The sequence below is a fragment of the Pipistrellus hanaki genome, assembly GCF_964339955.1.
Source record: "Pipistrellus hanaki genome assembly, chromosome: 3".
In the NCBI taxonomy this organism is placed as follows: domain Eukaryota; kingdom Metazoa; phylum Chordata; class Mammalia; order Chiroptera; family Vespertilionidae; genus Pipistrellus; species Pipistrellus hanaki.
Genome location: NC_140505.1, coordinates 58034246 through 58049783, shown reverse-complemented (window position 1 = coordinate 58049783; position 15538 = coordinate 58034246).

Below are 15538 nucleotides of genomic sequence, written 5' to 3'. Positions count from 1 at the left end.
TGAAGCATAGATATTGACTCTAGAAAAAATAAGGATATAACTTATTGAGTCAAGACTATAGCCATTAGAGAAATTAATTCACAGTTAAAATTCTACCCACATTAATGTATTAGATGCAGATAAATTTATGAATGATTTTTAAGAAAATAAAAGTCAGATAATCCTTATTGTATAGAAAAATTAACAGAGGATAGAAAAAGAAAACTGATGCAAATGATGTTAAGAGATTTGTATGACATTATACCATAATTATACGGAATTTAAGAATAACAGGATTTATAATGTAGATATAAAAGATATAAGTATGTAAATAAAATAACTCAATCTGTTACTTATACTTTATAATAATTTTTGTTAATCCTCACCCTAGGATATTATTTCCATTGTTTTTTGTTTGTGTTTTTAGAGTGGAAGAGAGGGAGGAAGGGGAAGGGATGTAGAGAGAGATACATCAGTTGGTTGTCTACCACACACACCCCAGGTGGGGTCTGGGATGGAACTTGCAAGCCAAGTACATGCACTTGACCAGGAATCAAACCCTTAACTCTTCATTACCCAGGCCAAAGCTCTAACCTCTGCCCAGAACCTATCTAACTTCTTTTTAAATTACAAGTGTTAATAATATTTTGTCTTTAATATGATATAGCATTAAGTAAATACAAATATAACTTTATTGCTTCTTATTAAATTAATGATTTAAGAAAAATCATAATCTTAATAAATACCAAAAATGCTATACACATTTTTGGTATAGCAATCAAATTTAGCAATCAAATCAACATTTCTACAACTAGAAAATAACAATATTAATGCTGAAAGTTTAGGCCTATTGTCTTCAAAATCAGAAAGGGTATCTACTATCACCATTTTTTTAGTCAATATTGAATTTGAATTTCTAGACAAGGTAATAAAGCAAGAAAAAATGATATATAAAAATTATAATGAAGGTAACTAATTTTTATTATTTATTACCCACATTATAGCCAGAGAAATTATGCAATGGCCTTAGACAGCCTACTGGAACTCATGAAAATTCAAAAATTATTAAAAAATCTTAATATATAAAACAGTAATATCCTATATTCCAGGAAAAACAAATGTGAATGTGTAATAAATAGTATCTAAATTGCAGTAGCCAAATAAAAATTCCACTTGAAATACTTTTAAGAGATATACAAAACTAAAAAATAAAAAAATTTATAACTTCTTAAAAATATGAAAATAGTCTTATATAAAGGCAGAGATAGTTTATGTTCTTAAATGTGTTATGTAAAGAACTGTGGGGACCCTGTATATGATGCTCTCTGCAGGTGCAAGAAGCAAGGCCACAGTAACCTGACTATGTACGCTGCGCCAAGTGTGCCCTCTATAACCCAAAAGACTAATGTCACTCTTTTGGTAAGAGGCCTCTTTTGTCAAATTTAGTACTAAAGTATGTTACTGACCAACCAGCTCAGAGGCAGCTGTTTAGTGAGGCTATAGCTCTAAGGATGGCTCCTGCATATCTCCTTTGTTGGAGGCTACTGCTATTTGTGGGAAAGATGTATTGTAACCTAGCCAGGGTACAGCTACTGTATAGGACTTTACTTTAAATAACTGCTTTGTGTAATAGCTCCTGTCTTAGCAATGGCTACTTAGGTTATAATAAAGACTATCTTTATACCCCCAACTTTTCATACCCCCTTTGTGGTCAAAGATCCTGCCCCTATGTGGACACAAGATGGCCACCACAAGATGGCCAGCGGGGGAGGGCAGTTGAGAGGGTCCAGGCCTGCAAGGAAGGGCAATTGAAGGCAATCAATCCTGCAGGGGAGGGCAGTTAGGTGTGACCAGGCCGGCAGAGGAGGGAATTTGGGGGCAAACAGGCTGGCAGGGGAGCATTTAGACATCAATGAGGCTGGCATGGGAGTGGTTAGGGGGTGATCAGGCTGTCAGGCAGAAGCAGTAAGGGGAAATCAGGAAGGCAGGTAGGTGAGCAGTTGGGAGCCAGCAGTACTGGATTGTGAGAGGGATGTCCGACTGTCTGGGCAGTTGGACATCCCTAAAGGGGTTTCAGATTGGAGAGGGTGCAAGCTGGGCTGAAGGACAATCCCCCCTGCCCCCATGCATAAATTTTGTGAACTGGGCCTCTAGAATTCAATAAATTGGAATGGTTCAATTTTCAATTCATTTATAGAAAAATATATTAAATACTCTTATGAAACCATATACAAATATAACTTTTCAATATAGTGAAGAAATAACATACATAGAAAAAGTTTTAAAAAATTTTATTTTTAGAACATGCAGAAACTTGATTCTGCCAACAGCATATGTAAGATTCCATATTGATGTTTTAACAATATCTAGCAAAGTTTAAAATGCACATAAATTTAACTATTTATTTGGGAGTTATAAATTCTAGGGATCACTCACATATGTACGAAGTTACCTGTAAAAAAATGTTGATTTACCATTTTTGGCAATACAATTAAATAGCTTAAAATGTCACTCAGTAAGAGAATATATGAATAAATTATACAATCATTGGAGTATTAGGTAGCAAATATAACATACTAATTGTATAAAATTCAATATGCTAAATCTCTAATATATTTTGTTTGTTGAGAAAATTGTTATAGTGATATGGTATGATCCTATATAATAAAAGCCTAATATGCTAAGTGTCTGGTTGATTGATTGACTGTTCAACCAAAGTGTGATATGCTAATGATATTCTAAAGCTGCTCAATCACTCGTTATGACATGCACTGACCACCAGAGGGCATATTCTCTGACTGATAGGTTAGCTTGCTGCTGGGGTCTGGCCAATTGGGACTGAGTGAGACTGGCCAGACATGCCCTGCAGCCCACCCGTGATCTATCCCTGACTGGCAAACCTCCCCTATCTCTCCCCAGCTCCAATTGCACACCAATGAGGTACTTTGGCCTCGCCTCTGTCCTCTCTCAATCCAGGACCCATTGGGGGATGTCAAAGAGCTGGTTTTGGCCTGATCCTATAGGGCAGTGGTCAGCAAACTCATTAGTCAACAGAGCCAAATATCAACAATTGAAATTTCTTTTGACAATGGAAAACCGACCTCTGCACACGGGCCACTAAGTTTCAATCACACCTTACATGTGCACCCAAACGTGGTATTTTGTGGAAGAGCCACGCTCAAGGGGCCAAAGATCTGCATGTGGCTTGCGAGCCACAGTTTGCAGAACACTGCCATAGGAGAAGCTCCGCACAGCCAAAAGCCATGCTCTAGGCTGGCAAGCAAATTGCAGTGGCAGGAGCCTCTCCCACCTCCACAATAGTGCTAAGAATGTCGGACATCCTCTAAGGGCTCCTGCACTGTGATAGGGCACAAACTGGGTTGAGGGTCACTCCCCTCCAGTACACAAATTTTGTGCAGTAGGCCACCAGTGTAATTATAAAAATTAAAATATTAAAAATTGATGTGTTATGTAAATATATATATGTTTATAGTAATAGTTTGCCATATTAAATGAAGAATGCACATATAATTCAAGATATTTGGGATTTTTTTAGGAGTGAGTGATGTGGAATAAAATGAAGAGGATTGCTTCAAAGACATCTCTAATATTTATTTCTTAAACACTAAATTTTGAAAGAAGGATTACAAAACATTTGTCTATACAGTACGTCTGTATCTTTTTATGTACTTGACATATTACATAATTAAAGTATTTAAAACTGTTATGTTTCCAAATATATAAATGAAGAATATAAAATCAGCATTTCAAAGAGTTTTCAAGAATTATTAGACCATGAAAGTTATATTTGGTTCCTCAAATGTTCATTGACCCAAATTAAATTACAAATGCCATTGCTTCAGCCTTCCATTCAAGCATACTGTTGAAGTGTTCTAGTAATCAGCAGATTAAAAGAAGACAAGCTCCTTCCTGCAACAAGTCTGCTCTGAGTTCCAACAAAAGGTAACTTGTTATGAAACCAGAGATGACAGGAAATGGGAACAAAGTACATGAAATTTATTTTAGGCTCTGAGCATATGGGTCAATGCTTATATGCATGATTGTCAGCAAAACAATTCTCCCTTCTTGCTACTTACAACTTTCATCTATTTGTTGCCTTTGAATCAAATTGAGCTTATCCTTATTCAATCACCCTTCTTCATTTTCATTATCAATTAATATTGTTGAACCCTCTGAACTGTTTCACTTTGTATAGAAATTTCTGATAATGAGATATCAAATTGAGTTGTCGGTATGTTTTAAAAACTTGATATAGGTGTTTATATTCATCGATGTCTTCAAGAGCAGTCCCAGACTTGTTACTCTGCCTGGTTTCCTCAGGATTAATTCAAAGTTCATCTCTGCCTAAATCACTCCACAGCTAATCTGAAGACATGAGCTTCTGTCCTGGATTAATTTAATAGCCATTCTTAGGTTTCCCTCATCAACTTTAGGGATATTTGTTACCACAACAAGTATACAAACAATGAGTGAGATATGCATAGCCTCATATTTCAAAATTTCTTAGGTGCTTTCCCATATTTTAGTAAATATCTATATATTATATAATACATGTATATAACATATATATATATATATATATATATATGTGTGTGTGTGTGTGTGTGTGTGTGTGTGTGTGTGTGTGGTTTAAAAATAAAACTATCATCTCTATATGCAATTATAATTAATATTTTATGTTTATTTGGTTTCTTACCAAGATGGTGAAGTAGGCAAACGTACTTTTCTCACATGATCACACTTATTTATTTATTTATTTATTCATTACATTTATCTTTATTGTTAAAAGTGTTATAGATGTCCCCATTTTTCCAATTGACCCATTCTAGCCACACCTGCCACCCACTTTCACCATCCTCACTCTATTGTCTGTGTGCATGGTTTACACATATATGCGTTTAAGTTCTTTGGTTGATCTCTTTCCACTCACCCTTGTCTTCCCTCTGAGATTCAACAGTTTATTCCATGTTTCTGTGCCTCTGGATCTATTATGTAACATAACATGATCACATTTAAATTACAAATAAACCTGCAGAACAACCATCACTGATTGAGAACTATTTAAAATCTAGCTGTATAGAACATTTATAAGTAAGGCTATAAAGAAGAAGCCCTATGGAGGCTGGTAGGAGGGGAAGACACATGGAACAAGCTATTCCCAGACCCATGTGTAGCAATTAAAACTCTGGAGGGATATCTTAGGTGCACAAGTCCCCCCTAAGGAGTAAGGGGTCCCAGCCTCACACCAGGCTCCCAGCCCAGGGTTTCAGTGCCCGGAAGAGAAGTCCTCATCACTTCTTGCTGTAAAAATTAACAGGGATTATAACTGAGTGAGACAGAGGACTGCTAGAATCCAATTCCTCTTAAAGGGCCTGTGCACAGACTTCCTTACTGACAAACTCACTGCACTGAGCTCCAGCACTGGAGCAGCAGCTTGAAAAGCACTGGGGCAGCAGCTCAAACACATAAAGAGGAAAACTGTCTTCAGGGTGAGTGCCACAGAGGAGCTGACTCTTAGACAGAGGTGCTGGTAAAAGCCATTGGTCTTTGCTGAGCTCACCCATGCAGGCACAGGTGGGCACCATGTCCAAGTCTCTATGAACCTGGCTAACAGTGATTCCTTGAGATCCCACCCCACACAAATTTGCACTCGTTCAAGCCGCTTTAAGTGGTTTTTCTATACAAATGACTTGTCTTGGGTCTTGCTGTGAATTTTCCTAAAATCTCTCAAAGGCTCAAAACCCCTGAACAAGCAACATCTGATAAGTTGTCCAAAGCATGACACTAATGACAGCGGTCTAAGTTCTCAGCTTAGCCTCTCCCAGGTACTTCAAGCCCAGCACACGTGGCAACCTCTGCAGATCTCTTTGTATCTCAGACCAGGCAGCCCTGGGTAAAATGAAGAAAGCAAACACCCTTGAGCTGTGCCAGAACCTTTCCCAAAAGGCCCCACAACCAACACAACCTGTGGCTAGCTTCAGACCATATCAGAGCACCACCCAACCATCTCCACAAACAACATACCCCAAAGGGAAGGCTCAGCAGGCATCAGAGTCCTACTAAAGTGAATCCTGCTCCATTGGGTCAGCCCCTGCACAGCAAGTCCTCCACTATATCCTTCATGGCCTAAGGGACAATCCCTTCCATTTACATGCCAACAGCAATCTAGTTTCGACTACAAGAGGAAGGCATATACACCCACACAAGGGACACACCTGGAGCACCCAGCTCAGGTGACCAGGAAGACTGTCACTGGGCTCCACAGAAAACCTACTATCAGGTCACTTTACCAAGAGCAAGCTCTCCATAGTTCTTAGAAACAAACATAGGGAGGTAGCCAATATGAAAAGGTAAGATTTCCCAAATGAAAGAACAGGACACAACTCCAAAAGAAGAACTAAACAAAATGGAGAAAAGCAATCTACCAAATGCAGAGTTCAAAACTTTGGTTATAAAGTAAGTCAATGAAATCAGAGAGGACCTTAACAAAGTGATAAGAAACATGAAAGAGGGACACAGAACATAAAAATAACCAGTGATAACAAAAAAATACAATAAATGAAATAAAATGTAAATTAGGGAATAACAGTAGATTTGATAAAGAATAGGATCTAATTAGTGATTTGGAAGACAAGGTAGTAGAAAACACCTATTGAAACAGCAAAAATAAAACAAATTTAAAAATAAGGATAGTTTAAGGGGTCTCAGGGACTCACATCATAGGAATATGGAAAGAGAATTGAGAGTGAAAGGAATTGAAAACCTATTTGGATATATAATGACTGAAAACTTCTCGAACCTGGTAAAAGTAATAGACATACAAATCCAGGAAGTCCCCAAAAAGGTGAACCCAAAGAGGCCCACACCAAGACAGTGTAATTAATATGCCAAAGATTAAAGACAGATAATTTTAAACACAGTAAGAGGAAAGCATTTAATTACCTACAAGGGAGCTCCCATAAGACTGTCAACTGATTTCTTAAAAGAAACTTTTCAGGACAGAAGGGATCGGCCAGAAAATATTCAAAGTGATAAAAAATAAGGACCACCTTGTCAGTGTGGCTTAGTTGGTTGAGTGTCATCTCATGCACAGAATTCCTGGCTAGGAAACATACTCAGGTTGCAGGTTCGGTCTTTGATTGGGCTGTGTAAGGGAGACAATGCATTAATGTTCTCTCTCACATCTATGTTTCTCTATCCCTCTGCCTTCTTCTCTCTAAAACCAATAAAAATATATTTTAGGGGGAAGGGAGCAAGGACATACAACCAAGGTTAATCTACTGAGCAAGGCTGCTATCATTTATAATCAAAGGACAGATAAAGAGTTTTCCAAACGAGGAAAAGATAAAGGAGTTCATTGCCACCCAATCAATATTTACAAGAAATGTTAAAGTAACCTTTTTAAGAGGGAGAAGAGAAAAAAGATTAAAAAATATGAATAATAAAATGGAATAACTACATGCCTATTAAGAATTGCTTTAAATGTAAATGGGTTAAATACTCCAATCAAGAGGTAGGGTGGCTGAATGGATAAGAATACAATATATGCTGCCTACAAAATACCCATTTCAGATTGACAATACATATAGACTGAAAATAAAGGGTTAGACAAATACTTCATGGAAATTGAAATGAAAAAAAAAATTCTGGGGTAATAATACTTACAAAAATTGAAATAAACATTAAAACAGAGGCTATAAAAAGAGACAAAGAAGGACCCAGCAATTCCATTTCTGGGTATTTATCTGAAGGTACCCCAAATACTAATTAAAAAGGACATATGCATCCCTATAAATTGGGGTTACCAGAAAAAATACAGACTGCCAGCTAAATTTGAATTTCAGACAAACAAGGTATAATTTTATAAGTGTAAATTGTACCAAATATCACACAAGAAATAATCATTGTCAGAAAACTGTGACAATATATTGCATGTGGGCCTTAAACTTGTCTTAAGTGTTTAAAATATATAAAAATTATATACATCATGATTCATAATTTTATTTTATTACTGCCCAAATGTAAGTCAAATGTAGGTAGGATTTCTGTTTGTTTTGTTCAGTGCTATATCCCAGTGCCTATTATAAAAGGAAGGGTTCATGAATATTTATGTGAATAAAATGAATGAGATTTATTTTTCTCTTAGCAATTTAAGGTCCATTTGTAATATTTCCTATAAATGATTTTAAATACCTTGCACAAATACTTCCTTAGAGAAAACTAAATGAAGCAATTCAATATTTGATCAGAAGAAGAGAATTAAAAAGTGTCCAAGGCAATTGTCAAACATTAGAGTTTCACAATGTATTCTTTGGGAAGCAATCATTAATAAATAATTACAAAAATAGGCAGCACTTAAGTATCTCATAGAATCTTGAGACACATGATGTACAAACTTGGAAGAAATGTATCTGATTCTGATTGGAAGATGAGACAGGTTTCACAAAAAAAGTTGGATTGCAAATGGGGCTTGCCATAATGACAAATTCACCGAGTTCAAAAGTTGAAGAGTTTTCCAGCAGGCTGAAAAAAAAAATGGCATGAAATCTTGACAGTGCAAGGCATATATTCAGAAAGCATTGGCATCTTGATAGGCAAACCAGTCAATCTAGTCACTGGAATAAGAAGTAAACACTCTTAGTCATAAATTCATAGAAAAAAATAAACAGTGGCAAAAACAAACATGGATTAAAGGGGAGCATTTTCCATTTGGGTGGCCCCAAATCACATAGCAGTAATGTCCCTACCATGGTGCCTCAATTGCCTGTTTTAGTGGAAGCTGCTTGGAAAATGTTTCCTCCAGCAACATAAGATAGGAAAAGTATATGGATTGATGTATTTTATCTGCATTCCACTTGTAACACAATATGGCCTTCTGTTTTTAAAGAAGCACTGACAGTGTGAAACGCAATATGACTTCGTGTTAGAGAGGCCATTGATAGAGTATGGCAGTTTTAACTCAAAATACCACAGCTTTTGTTAAACCATACTTCACACTTCACCTCATTTTGATATACAGGATGGGGAAAAAATTATATGTCAGTATTAGAGTTTTGCATTAAATTGTAGATATTTTTTTTGTCCCTATCATATCTTTCTGCAAAGGGGATGGATTTGTAGAGGACAGCATTTTTCATACTTGTGACATATCTGCACAAATACAATATATAATTTTTAGCAACAATATTGTTCCATGAGAGGGGAAAAAAAATAATGCCCTAGGTTATTATTTCAACTCGCAAGTCTGGATGCTGTACTTTGATATTATTTATTTGAAGTTTATGTAGCATATATTACTTGAAATTTGAAAGCTACTTTATTAATTCTAACAGTGAAAGCATTCAGAGCTAAGAAAAGCTGTCCTTCCACTTAGTTGAATGCTCAAGCACAAGATTATTTAAAAACATCATGTGCACAAAATGCAGCGGTAAGCTGATTTGTGTGCACCAGAGGGCTGTTTGTCCTCAAAAGTACATTCTTAAACAAGAAGGGAGTGGGGAAGAAAAGGCGAACAGCACCTTGACGTGAAAGAACAGGGAGCAGATGTCCTTTAGCTGCGTGTTTTATTGATTTATAAACACTCAGTCAGGCTCCCTCATCTCGGCAGTGTAATTTAGATATGGGAAAATATCTGTGAAATATATTGATTGTGTTATTGATTGAAAAGCCAATTGCTGTTGCACTCCTGTTTTACCATTTAAGTCCTGACACATTTTGACATATGAGCCAGCTGTGACGACTGCCTCGATTCTGCAATAAGATAATGTGAAAGCTGTCATAACCACTTCTCTGTCAGCCTTGAGGATTTGCAGCCATGTGGGCGCCGCTATTTAGCGCGCTCTTTACCTGAATAATGAGGAGATGTTAAAGCCTTCACGCTAGCACATTTGTGTGTATTTGCATTATGTGTCCATATAGCCACACAGACCCTCACTAGGTTTCCTTTCACTTAGTGGGTCAGTCAATACCTGGTAAGTAAGAATAAAATCCACGAGGACCACACGTTGTAGGATCTTCATAGTTTGTCTGTGCTCATAGAAATGATTGACTTTACCTACATGTCTTTTTTCTTGCTTTAGGGAAATTTGATTTCTGATCATTACTCAGAAAAATTTTCACTTGTTGTAAGATTGGTATTCTACTCAGCAGCAATAGAAAAAGAATGAAGACAACCCATGCCTTTCTATTTACAAATTTGTCACTTATTTGAAATATTTACTGTATGAAAAAGCAAGATAATTTAGACAAAAATTACTCACTACCCTCCCTTTGAAAAGCAAAACAAAATAGCTTCTGAACCTTCACACTAAAGTGCATAAAAATTCATATAAATATATCTCCAAAAATATACTTTAAAAGGTCTACATTTTAGGACAGAACTCATTAGATGATTGAAACTACAAATATCACTTCCTGCTTCTAGTTACATAATCATAATGCCTAAGAACAGCTCCTCTAAATCACCCTTTTGATGCATACAGTCAATATGGATCTTTTCCAAATAAGGCTGTTTAAATGTATACTATACATTATTAACGTCGGTGTCCATAATATTCCTCTTATGCCTGATGCATCTTCTCATTGTCACACAATCTCTCTGATTCATCATAAGCAGGGTGTTGATTCTCTCTTTTTCTCATTTATTTAAAAGCATCCTTCATTTTATGTAAACCAGTGAAACAGGTCCATTGTAAGGGAGCAGTGCTGATGTAAATAGCCTGAGAACCATGCTCCATATTATAAGGATGGACAGCAGATCACCCCTCTGGGAAATGAAAATGCTCATTTAACAGTATGAATGGCACAGCACTGTGGCAAATGACTGACATAGCAGTGTTAAGCATTAGATTTGTAATTGATTTGGATCTGACTTCAAAAAATCCAACATTCCTTTTCAATGTGCACCATCCTGTAATGTGGAGTCTCTTAGAAATATATTCTAATAGAGCCTCAATATACTCTAAGGCAGAGTTCACCTTCATATACAATTGTAGGCAGGCTTTTATGTAAGTTAAAATATCAAATAGATTCTGACAAGGTAAAATCTTTAGTCCAAGGATACACAAAACCACTTTAGAATATAATGCACGTGAAGGGGAGGTGTGGGGGGGTAGATGAACAACCTAAAAGGGGAGGATTGTCCCACTTTCTGCAGTGTAGAACCAAGATGCGAGCAACTGCCCGCTCTCCTGCTCTACTTGGAAGGTAGGATTACAGCAAGACCCACCAGGAGATGCTGTGTTGTAAGTTATTCTTACACTTTCATGTACAAAATATTGCCTGGAAATGTGTTGAAAAATAACATTCCTGCCCGCCCCCCCAAACAAAACAAAACAAAACTCTGGTTTCACAGGTCTAGAATAGGGTGTAGGGATTTGGTTTTATTAAAAATGAACTTTTAGCCGAGACCAGTTTGGCTCAATGGATAAAGCATCGGCTTGGGGACTGAAGGGACCCGGGTTCGATTCTGGTCAAGGGCATGTACCTTGGTTGCGGGCATATCCCCAGTGGGGGGTGTGCAAGAGGCAGCTGATCGATGACTCTCTCTCATCGATGTTTCTAACTCTCTCTCTCTCTCTCCCTTCCTCTCTGTACAAAATCAATAAAATATATATATTAAAGAAAATGAACTTTTAAATTTAAATTAAATTGACACAGCAAACTCATAAATTGTATAGTTGTATTATCAACCTCACTCCACTTCCTCTAATCATTTTTTTGAATATACACAGTATGTATTTCTTTTCTATTAGAAAACTACTACTGGTACAATCTTCCTTAATTACATAATCCTTAGTTACATAATCATAATACTTAAGAACAGCTCCTCTAAATCACCCTTTGCATATAATAAAGAGGTAATATGTAAATTGACCATCACACCTTCACATAAGATGGCCACCCCTGTGTGGTCACAAGATGGCCACCACAAGATGGCCAGGAGGGGAGGGCAGTGTGGGTATTCAGTCCAGCAGAAGAGGGCAGTTGGGGATCACTGGGCCTACAGGGGAGAGAGGGCAGTTGGAGAGGACCAGGCCTGAAGGGGAGGGCCATTAGGGACAACCAGGCCTGCAGGGGAGGGCAGTTGGGGGCAATCAGGCTGGCAGGAGAGCAGTTAGGCATCAATCAAGCTGGCAGGGGAGTGGTTAGGGAGTGATCAGGTTGGCAGGCAGAAGCAGTTAGGGGCAATCAGGAAGGCAGGTGGGTGAGCAGTTGGGAGGCAGCAGTCCTAGATTGTGAGAGAGATGTCCCAGATTGGAGAGGGTGCAGGCTGGGCTGAGGGACCCTCCCCCAGCCCCCCCCCCCCCACCGTGCATGGATTTTGTGCACTGGGCCTCTAGTATCAAATATTATGTAGATTTTATGTGAAATTCAAGAATTCTTTCATTTATGTATTTTTGTGTTTCATATTCCCACAATGCATTTATTTGATTTTCCTTAGTCTTCCCCAGTCTGTAAAGGTCCTTCAGGATCTGCTTTTAACTAATCACTTAGGTTTATCTGATATCAGTTGATTTGCAAAGACAATTATGAGAAAGACTTACCTAGATGGTCACCTATATTCATGATTCTGCTTCAGAAATAACTGTCAAATATTTTTAAAGACATCTGTAAGAAATATTTTAAAAACTAAAGCTGAAATATAAACTATGCATTTAAAAAGGTCACTCTTGGACCTCTGAGATGAGCCTTGGGAATCTTTTCAATACCGTTTGTATTGTTTTGTAATAATTTTTATATGTATTCCATACTGGCCCTTCAGTTCAGCCAACTATCACTTTTTAGACCCTTTTTACTCCATTTGTCTTGAAAACTTGTGAGAACTAGAGAATCTCTTGCTTCACCCCACGTTAGGCCTATTAAATCAGAATCTATATTTTAACTGTATCTGCAGGTGACATGTTTCCCAATACAGTTTGAGAAACACAGAATTTGAGGATCTTTGTCCATCATATGCAGAGGCTGAAAGAGGACATTCCTTGGAGGCCCTCTAATTACTATTAATTCTGAATCTACTGAAATGATTGTTTCTAAAAAACTGAGACATAGTAAAGGTGTGACTTATCTATGGTCAATAGTCCATTACCAGGAAGGAAAAAAGTCACATCCTCGGCCTTGAGCTTTTTTCATAGTGTCTGGTTACATAAGATTGGTTACAGTTGCCTCAGACACTTATAAGTTCCCTTTGTTTCTATTTCCCCCTTTTTTTTGTCTTTGGTATAAATCTTACAATATGCTTTTATTTGAGACCTGATTTGTATTTCATATGTACATCTACTTACTGAATAGGCTGTCATTATGCTGGACTGTATTCCAGTGATGTTACATTTCTGAATTACAGACATATTTGATGTACTATTCTAACATTTCATGTGTTGGATTATTCAGGTGCTTCATATAAAATTGATTTTATATAAAACATTTTGTGAACTTTGTCTATGTCTATGTCTATGCTCTAGTTTCTTGTGCACCTCTCAAATTTATCCCTGACTTACTGGATAAGCTTGGGCAAACAATTATCCTTTGGGCTTCTTGTTTTCCAACAATAACACTGAGAGTCTGACATTGTTATGGAATGATAGTTCTCAAGAAACTACTACATAGCATTGGGTTTATATCACAAATCTTCACACATTTAAGATGGAGAAAACTGAGATACAGTAAAGGTGTGACTTGTGTAGAGTCAACAGTTCATGACTAGAAGGAAAAAGTCACATTCTAGGTATTCTACCTGCAGCCTTAAACTTTTCCCATAGGCCCGAGTGCACTATTATTACCCTTTCCATATTTCTGAGAGGAAAAGGGATTCCCTTTTCCATTGAAGGCTTTGCTTTTGCCTCTACATGAGGTTTCCACTGCTCCTACTTTCATTTCTTCATACCTTTCTTCTCCATCCACAAGTATGGCAAAGTTGTTTATTTCTAATTTAATAAATGACAACAATAACAAAACAGAAATGCTTTCTATTACTTTTCATTCATATTATTTGCCTTTCCCCTTGTCCCCAAATCTCTTGAATAGCTCTGCTTCCTTGACATCCAAGTACTCTTCTTACACCTTAATCTGACTTCTTCCTTCAATTGTTTACTGACACATCACTCAAGATGTCTTCCATAATCAACACATTTGCAAAGTCAAAGGCTTTCATTCTCTTTTCATCCTTCTTCACCTCTCCAAGGGGACTAAACTGTTAACCACACCCCCTTTCTCAAGACTGATCTTCTGGCCTTTTCTGGTGCACTTCTCCCCTTGGTTCCCCAATCTTCCATGTTTCTTTCACCGTGGTTCATCATTTTCTCCACACTATGACGATGTCATGACCCATCTGGGCACATTATTTGGGATCTTATGTGTTACTTGTACTCTTTCAAGGTGGTTATCTTAGTTTATGTGCCAGTGATCAATTTGTCAGTGTTTATCTTTTACCCTTTTTGTCTGCTCAGTAGAAATGGACTTGAGCCCTTTAAATATTTGTTTCCTTTGCCAACTCTCATACTTTTAAGCTTTGTCAGTAGAGGGTGCTGGAGTGACATTTCAGAAGGAAAGTGTTTTCTCCCGGGGACCAGTGCTCTCTAGGCAGGCTCCTGCAGCACAGGTGTCTTCTCCAGGGTCCAGCTTCCATTTGCCCAAGGCCCAGGGCCTGCAGGGTGGGCTTTTATTCTGGCGACTGCCTCTTACAGAGCATGCAGTTCCTCAGCACCAAACTTCCACAGCATCAAAGTCCTCTGCAGTCCCCATTTCTATGATTCATTGTGGCCGGCAACCCACCAGCCAGCAACTTCCCCCAGCAATTTTCTTGTGTGTTCTTTGTATTGGATTGCCTCTGATGAGACACCTCTCTGTGAACACTTTTCCCCAGCATCCAAGAGGACAAATTTCTGGAAAATACCACTATTTCAACGCTATGGCAACTTCCCGCTGTTCAATGAGCCAATGCTATGTCTGCTCCAACAAGATCCTGATCACCGCTGGAGGACCTCACCCTTTGGGTGCTCTGACTCACCTTGTAGGAAGAGGCTTCTTTTTATATTTTTCATTCCTATATTAGAATTACCTTTATCTCTTCTTCATCTATTTTTTATTACTCTAAGCCCCTGCTATCCTACCTAATAAAAGAGTAACATGCAAATTAACCATCACTCCACTCTACCAGCCACGCCCACCAGCCAATCAGAGTGGGAGGCCCATAGCAGCCAGCAGTTGGATAGGAGACACAAACTTCAGGGGGCGGGTACCCAGCAGTCCCCAGATCGAAGACACAAACCCGCAAGGGTCTGGCACCCTGCAGAACCAGGATCAGAGATATAAACCTGCAGGGAGGCCAGCACCCCCTACCCCACCCCACCCCAGCCGCAGGTCCAGGATGGCAAGGCTTGGGGCTTAGGGCTGGGGCTGCTGGGGGGGGAGGGGGTAGGGGGACATGCCACAGTGGAGACACAAACATACAAGAAACCTGTGGAAAGGGAGATAAACTATCATAATTTTATCTCCCTTTCCACAAGATGAGAAACTGCCCCTGGATTATTTAGTGATGTGG